This window comes from Chrysochloris asiatica, unplaced genomic scaffold, assembly GCF_000296735.1.
Source record: "Chrysochloris asiatica unplaced genomic scaffold, ChrAsi1.0 scaffold00067, whole genome shotgun sequence".
NCBI lineage: Eukaryota > Metazoa > Chordata > Mammalia > Afrosoricida > Chrysochloridae > Chrysochloris > Chrysochloris asiatica.
In genome coordinates this window covers 11,973,843-11,981,570 of record NW_006408585.1, presented here as the reverse complement: position 1 = coordinate 11,981,570, position 7,728 = coordinate 11,973,843, and the positions used below count along the sequence as shown (strand labels likewise).

The 7,728-nt window shown below is 40.2% G+C and overlaps 1 pseudogene; it reads left to right on the top strand.

The window, feature by feature from the left end:
* The first annotated feature begins 1,702 nt into the window (after nucleotides 1–1,702).
* LOC102831612 lies at nucleotides 1,703–2,201 on the top strand (annotated as a pseudogene).
* Nucleotides 2,202–7,728: the final 5,527 nt, after the last annotated feature.

Below are 7,728 nucleotides of genomic sequence, written 5' to 3'. Positions count from 1 at the left end.
TTATTTGTAATCCATTTACTATCATAATCAATATACAATGCATATGGTGAGCCTTGGACCTTAGACAATGGCTGGGGGGTTTGGACCGATCAATATCTTTAGATACTCACTAGTTATCTGATACTTTCCTTCCTGGTTTTAGATTATGTTCCTAAACTTTGCTATGATAATTGTTGTTATGTGCCGTGGAGTTGGTTCCCACTCATAGCGACCCTGTACAGGGTTTCCAGGGCTGTAAATCTTTACTGGAGCAGAAAGCCTCATCTTTCTCCCGCGGAACAGCTTGTAGTTACGAACTGCTGACTTTGCGGTTCGTAGCCTGAGTCATAACCACTTCGCTACCAAAGCTCCTTTGCTATGATAGAGGGTATAGTTATTGATAGGGATTTATTCCAATCTGTTAGATTTCAGATTCTAACACAATGGCTGTCATTGACTTTTTGTTTCTCTCATGCTAACTGCTCTCACATTGCTTTTAATAAAGATTGAAAGAGTCTAACTCTTCTTAGTAAGGTGCTCTGGTGGCGTAATAGGTTATGTGTTGGGCTGCTAACAGCAAGGTCAGCAATTCGACTCCACCAGGTACTCCACAGGAGAAAGATGAAGCTTTCTGCTCCTATAAAGATTTATAGCCACAGAAACCTTATACAGGGTTGCTATGAGTCAAAACTGACTCCACAGCACACAGCCAGCCAACTCTTCTTAGTAAGTTTGGTAAGAGACCTTGACTCCATGAAAAATGAATTCCTTGCTAACATTTCACACTCTGAGAATGGAGCTTACATAATAAGGCAACTGCATAATAAAGGAACTGCAGAACTTTCCCTGAGGAGCAGAGTGCAAATTCTGAAATCTACAGTTGCTAATGTCAGCATGTGTTTAATAATCCTAAAACACCTATATTTGCAGACAGGAGATGTCTACATAAAATGTTCCCAAGTCAAAATTCATTGGTTCATTTGTCTTCTGAGGCAATTCATGGATCTACGTGAATTTCGAAACTGTGAATCCGTAAGAAAAGCATCTTATTGATTCTGACAAAATTAACAGAGTTCTCCCTCCCCAAATGGCTAGTTGGTGGTGATGGGTTGAGTTTGAGAAAAATAATGAACTTTACTAAGAAACAATTCTCCTCTAACAGATAATGTGGGCAGACTTCACTTGTGACATAAGAACAGAAGAAAAAGTGAAAATATCATAGACTGGGTAATAAAAAAAAAAAAACAAAAGCATAAAAGAACTGGAAGCTGAATGATTTTCTTACAACTGCTGCCTCTTGCTCCCTCTACCAGGGAAAGCATTGTCTTTTAGTCCAGTGGCTACACTTCACATCTGCCCCATGTGAAGCCCATATCACAAATCTGCAGACTCTAAGAGAAAATAGACTCATTTCATTCATCCAACTGCCATCAAAATCGAGGAAAATCCAGAGACTGATAGAGGAAGAATGTTCCTTAGAAGTAAGGATGATAAGACTTCAACTTACTTACATCAGACACCTCATTAGAAAAGACTAGTTGCTAGAAAATGACACCATCTTTGGTAAAGTAGAACAAGGGAACCCCTTAAAAAGATGACTTAACACAACAGCCAAAACAATGCATCCAAACACACCAATAATCATGAAGATGGGACAGAATTAGTAACATTTCCTTCTGCTATACAAAAAGTTGCCATGAGCTTTGCCACATCTACTGCAAGAATGAAGACCATTGTCAGCCACCAGACTGTGAACACTCCGAAGAACGGGGACATCAGTCTGAAGGGCCGCACAGTCATTGTGAAGGGCTGCACAGTCATCGTGAAGGGCCCCCAGGGAACCCTGCGGAGGGACTTCAACCATATCAATGTGGAGCCTCTTGGGGAAGAAGAAGAAGAGACTTCTCATTGACAAATGGTGGGGAAACAGAAAGGAACTGGCTACAGTCTGCACCATCTGTAGTCAAGTGCAGAATATGATCAAGGGTGTTACACTGGGCTTCCGTTCCAAGATGAGGTCTGTGTATGCTCACTTCCTCATCAATGTGGTTATCCAAAAGAGCGGGTCTCTTGCGTGAAAAATACATTTGTAGGGTACAGATGAGGGCAGGTGTTGCTTGTTCAGTATCTCAAGCCCAGAAAGATGAATTAATTCTTGAAGGAAATGACATTGAACTTGTATCAAATTCAGCTGCTTTAATTCAGCAAGCCACAACAGTTAAAAACAAGGATATCTGAACATTTTTGGATGGTATCTATGTATCTGAAAAAGGAACATTTTGGATGGTATCTATGTATCAGTCCAACAGGCTGATGAGTAAGATATTAAAGCTATCCAGCTATGGAAAAAAGGCCCGGTGATTCCTAAGACCTATTGATGATATTTTTGATGTAATAAAATTTATCTAACCAAAAAAAAAGTTGCTGTGAGTTAGGTACCACGCAAAGGTACCTAACATCAACATGTAAGAAGGAAATGCTTATGGAGTGGAGAGGAGAGACAAGAAGACAACTCTAACCCTTGATGTTTCTACAATTTTTGTGACGTTGTTGGTGGTGTCAAGTCAGCTCTGACTCACAGCAATCCTGTATAGGTTTTCCAAGGCTGTAAGTCTGTACACAAGCAGAAAACATCATCTTTCGCCCTTGGAGTGACTGGTAGATACGCATAACCCACTATGCTTCCAGGGCTCCTTACAAAGCAGGAGTTCCTAGAAAAAGGAAAACATTGACTGTTAATGTTAGAAACTGGAATACGGTTTTGTTTAGGAGCAAAGAAGCAAGCCCACTAGAAATACAAGGAGGAAAGGTGAAAGAACAACATCCTAGCCCATAGTGTCGGTAAGGCCACAGTGGTATATTTAGTGAGCCCTCTCAAGTTCTTAGAGTTTACTTCCCTGCAGGGATGTTGCCACCTTGAACCATTCACACAGTTTGACAAAGTCCTGCATGTGACCCACAGCTTGATAGCTGGCAAGGAAGGAGCCAACATCTGTGATTAGTGAGGTAAGCGAGCTGAGTGACTCATACAGTGAGATAGAAACTGTGAGTCCCAGCCATTGTCAGGTGCTGTGGAGTCAGTTCCCACTCACTGAGATCCTATGTACAACAAAATGAAACAGTGCCCGGTTCGGCATCATCCTCACAATTGTTGGCATGTCTGAGTCCATTGTTGCAGCTACTGTGTCAGTCCATCTTGTTGGGGGTCTTCCTCTTTTTTTGTTGTTGTTAGATGCCATCAAGTCAGTACTGACTCATAGCAACTCTGTACACAACAGATTGAAACACTGCCCATTCTTGGGCCAACCTCACAATCGTTGCTATGCCTGAGCCCATCATTTCCAACACTGTCAATCCAGAGGGGGTCCATCCTCTCTTTCTCTGACTCGCCACTTTACCAAACATGATATCCTTCTCCAGTGTCTGGTCCCTCCTGACAACATGTCCAAAGTATGAGAGACAAAGTCTGGCCATCCTGGCCTCCAAGGAGCATCCTGGCCTCCAAGGAGCACCCTGGCTGTACTTCCAACACAGATCTGTTTGTTCTTTCAGCAGTCCATGGTACTCTCAATATTCTCTTCCAACACCATAATTCAAATGCATCAATTCTTCTATGGTCTTCCTTATTCAATGTCCAGCTTTGGCATGCATATGAGGTTATGGAAAATCCCATGACTTAGGTCAGGCGCACCTTAGTCCTCAAACTGACATTTTTGCTTTTCAGCACTTTAAAGAGGTCTTGTGCAGCAGATTTGCGTAATTAAATGTCATTTGATTTCTTGAATACTGCTTCCATGAGTGTTGATGGTTGATATGAGCAAAATGAAGTTCCCAACAACTTCAGTCTTTTCTCCATCTATATGAATGTTGTTTATTGCTCCAGTTGTGAGGATTTTTCTTTCCTTTACATTGAGGTGCAACCCATACCAAAGGCTGTGGTCGTTCATCTTAATCAGTAAGTATTTTAAGTCCTCTTCACTTTTACCAAGCAAGGTTGTGCCATCTGCATATTTCAGATTATTAATGAGTTCTCTGTCAATGTATTATTGCAACCGTTTCTGTATTACCTTTGTTGTTGTTGTTGTTAAGTGCCGTCGAGTCAATACCGACCCATAGTGACCCTGTACAGGGTTTCAGTGGAGCAACTGGTGAGCTTGAACCACCGACCTTGCAGTTCAAATGGCTTTGCAGTCTGATGCATTAACCCACAAACTTTATTCCCATGGGATATCAAAGACATGGTCCAATGATTTCTGCATTTTGTTAGGTGTCCTCTCTTTGGAATGGGCAAAAATATGAATCTCTTCCTGTTAGTTGGCCAGGTAGCTGTCTTGCAAATTTCTTGGCATAGATGAGTGAGTGCCTCCGGTGTCACATCAGTTTGTTGAAATATTTCAACTTGGATTCTGTCTATTCCCAGTGCCTTGTTCTTTGCCAGTGACTTCAATGCACCTTCAGGAATCTTTGTCTCTTGATCATATGCTACTTCTTGGAACAGTTGAACATCTACCATTTCCATTCAGTACAGTGACTCTGTGTATTCCTTCCATCTTCTTTTGATGCTTTCTGCATCATTCAATATTTTGCCCATAGAATCCTTCGGTACCACAAGCCAAGGTTTGAATTTTTTTCTTCAGTTCCCTCAGCTTGAGAAATGTTGAGTGTGTTCTTCCCTTTTGGTTTTCTAACTTCAGGTCCTCTTTTTTTTTTTTTTTTTACTGGCGCTTTATTTGCCAAGCATGATGTCCTTTTCCAGTAACTGGTCCCTCCTGATAACATGTCCAAAGTATGTGAAACCAAGTCCTGTCACACTCAAGTCCAAGGAGCTGCACTTTCTCCAAGACAAATTTGCTTGTTCTGTTGACAGTCCCTGGAACTTTCAATTTGTAATATTTACAATGTCCTAGTCCAAATATGACTTTCTTGCACAGTCAGCTCTGAAATCAAGGATAAGTTCCAATACTATTTGTATGAAAACATACAAAGTCTAGAACTACTGGTATAGCGCTATAGGATCCTCACTAGATGTTTAACTGTAAGGTCGGCAGTTCAAACTCACCAGCTCTTCTTAGAAACCCTATACACGGTCGTTATGAATCAGAATTGACTCAATGGTATTTAACAACAACAATAACATTCAAAGCCCGGATCAGAAATAATACATACAAAAAATCTAGGTTTCTTAATTCTCCAGGATTTATCTCTCAGATTAAATGAGCCATTGTCCTTCATAATCAAAGATGGTATCAGAGAGCTCTGGGGATGGTCAATCAGATCGACAAATATTAGTCCTTTTTTTGTGCCATAGACACTTAAAGACTTGCTCAAAATACAGTATCACTTTTAGCCTTGAATAGCCATTGCTAAAGGTAAGCGACAAGCTGACCTCTTTGCAGATGCATTCTCCCTCACAATCAATATAAGACTGTGGAGTTTGAATTCATACTTTAGTGTTCCCTTGAAAATCTTTTTTTGATCTATTTCTGGCTACTTCACTTCAGGTAACGGTAGCAATTGTATCACCCACTCATTCTTTCCACACTTAAATCCCAGTCTCAGGGTCAGACAGCAAACAGCATTGCAATCCATAACAGTGTTGGAGATTCATTATTTTCATGCTATATGCTGGACTACAAAATTTAGTATTGTTTTAAAAAATGCAAATATTACTTTGCCGAAGCGGTGTTATCAAGCCAAGTCTATTGAGATGGCAGATACCCTTAGAGTATTCTGATGTAATGGAAAGAGTAACAGCACTAGGTTTGTCACATGCCACCTCTGAGAACTTGACAATTATTTAACCTCTCAGAGCCTCAAGCGTGCATCAAATGGCCATTGCAATGCCTACTTTACTTCACATTAGAAAGTAAAAAGTATACTAAACCATAATATGTTGTTTAGTATAAAACTTTTTATTATTAGAAAATAAAAAGTATACTTCTTGTTGTTGTTAAGTGCCATTGAGTAGGTTCCAACCCATAGTGACCCTGTATAAGGTTTCCTAGGAGTGGCTGGTAAGCTTGAATCTCTGACCTTGTGGTTCAAACTGACTTTGCAGTCCAGCACATTAACCCAGAGAGCCACACCAGGACTCTAAAAAGTATACTAAACTAAATTGTATTCTTTTTGAAAGTAATAAAATTTTATGTATCCTTTGTCTCACAACTATTCATTAAGTTTTATCCCCACATGTGCATTTTATAGATTAGAAAACAGAAGTTTGTAAGAGTTCACTAAATTGGTAAAAGACAGAGTAAGAGTTAGAACTGAGATCTGAACCGAGAGCTTGCTCATCCAAAGTCCATAGTCTTAATTATGGCATTATCCTGTTGAGACGGTACAACCAGCTAATGTAGGCAAACCAGTAGTCCCTGCAGAACTACTCAAGAAATGTTGATTTTTCTCCCTTTTTCTCTTCACCTTTGTTTTTTATGTTCTCAGTTACTGCTTTACTTTCTGTGCTCAGATAATTCCAGGGCTTCGAACCTGTGTCTTCAGACTGAATCTACATTTTAAACAAGATCCCTAGGTCACCAGAATCACCTGGGGATCATGCTAAAGTGTAGGCTCTGATTCAGTATATCTGGGGTGGAAAGGCAAATTATCAGCTGAGGGCCAAACCCAGTGAACTGGTTCAAAGCCCTGTTCACCCTGTACTAATATTTGCCTTATTTTCATTCATGATCACTTATTCAACAAACAATTAACTGAGTAGCTACTATGTGTCTTGCTGAATACCAGGTACTAGGTATTTAGTGGTGAATGTAAAATACATATAATGCTATAGGATAAGTCCTGGACAGCTAACAGAATGTCAGCAGTTCAAACCCACCTACCACTCCTCAGAAACCCTATACAGGGTCGCTATGAATCAGAACCAACTTGATGGCACTTAACAACCACCACAACAACATGAAAGGCATGCTTTGCCATCCTTGATGCACTTGTAACAGTGCCAACAGCCTCCTCCAGGAATCTCTGAATATGGAGGCTGAGCCACATTACACTTCCTTAAGATGGATTAATACTATAGCATTTGCAACTATAATATTATGTTACCTTGGACACCAGGCAATTAGCAAGTAATTAAATCTCCCTTGGTCTGAATACACCTGCAACCAAACTGTCTGCTAAAGTTCTGCTCCGTTCCTTAATTAGCATGAACTGAATGGCAGGGTAACCAGAAAGAGACTACATCCTTTTGGAGCCTGGAGTAATAGATGAAAAAGTGGAATGTGCTTTAATGCTTTTTTTCCTTGGGTTCTATTCATGTAGAGTGTATGGACAGTCCACTGTTTATCAGTCTTAATGTCGCTGGCAATAAATGCTCCTTGGGAGAATTGACATATGCTGATATTTATAGTCATCTTTTTCACATCACAGAAACTTTGAAGGTAACTACTGCTTAGGGACTATCTGAATGTTTCCAACAGCAACAATTTTCCATGGTAACGGTGAAGGCATTAATGCCTGATTAAGTACAAGGTGTTAATACTCATTCAAGAAGCCAAATGTTTTTATTTTTATGACCATCTACTATAAAGACAAAGATTCCTAATATGGCACTATAGGGTCAACACTGGACTGTGAACCACAACATCAGTAGTTCTGATCCTCAGAAACCCAATACAGGGTCACTATGACAGCACTTAACAACAACATTATAAAGGCAAAGTTCTCTTGTAGCATAGTGGATTACGAGCTGGGCTGCTAACCTCAAGGTCAGTAGTTCAAGTCTTCCAGTCCCTC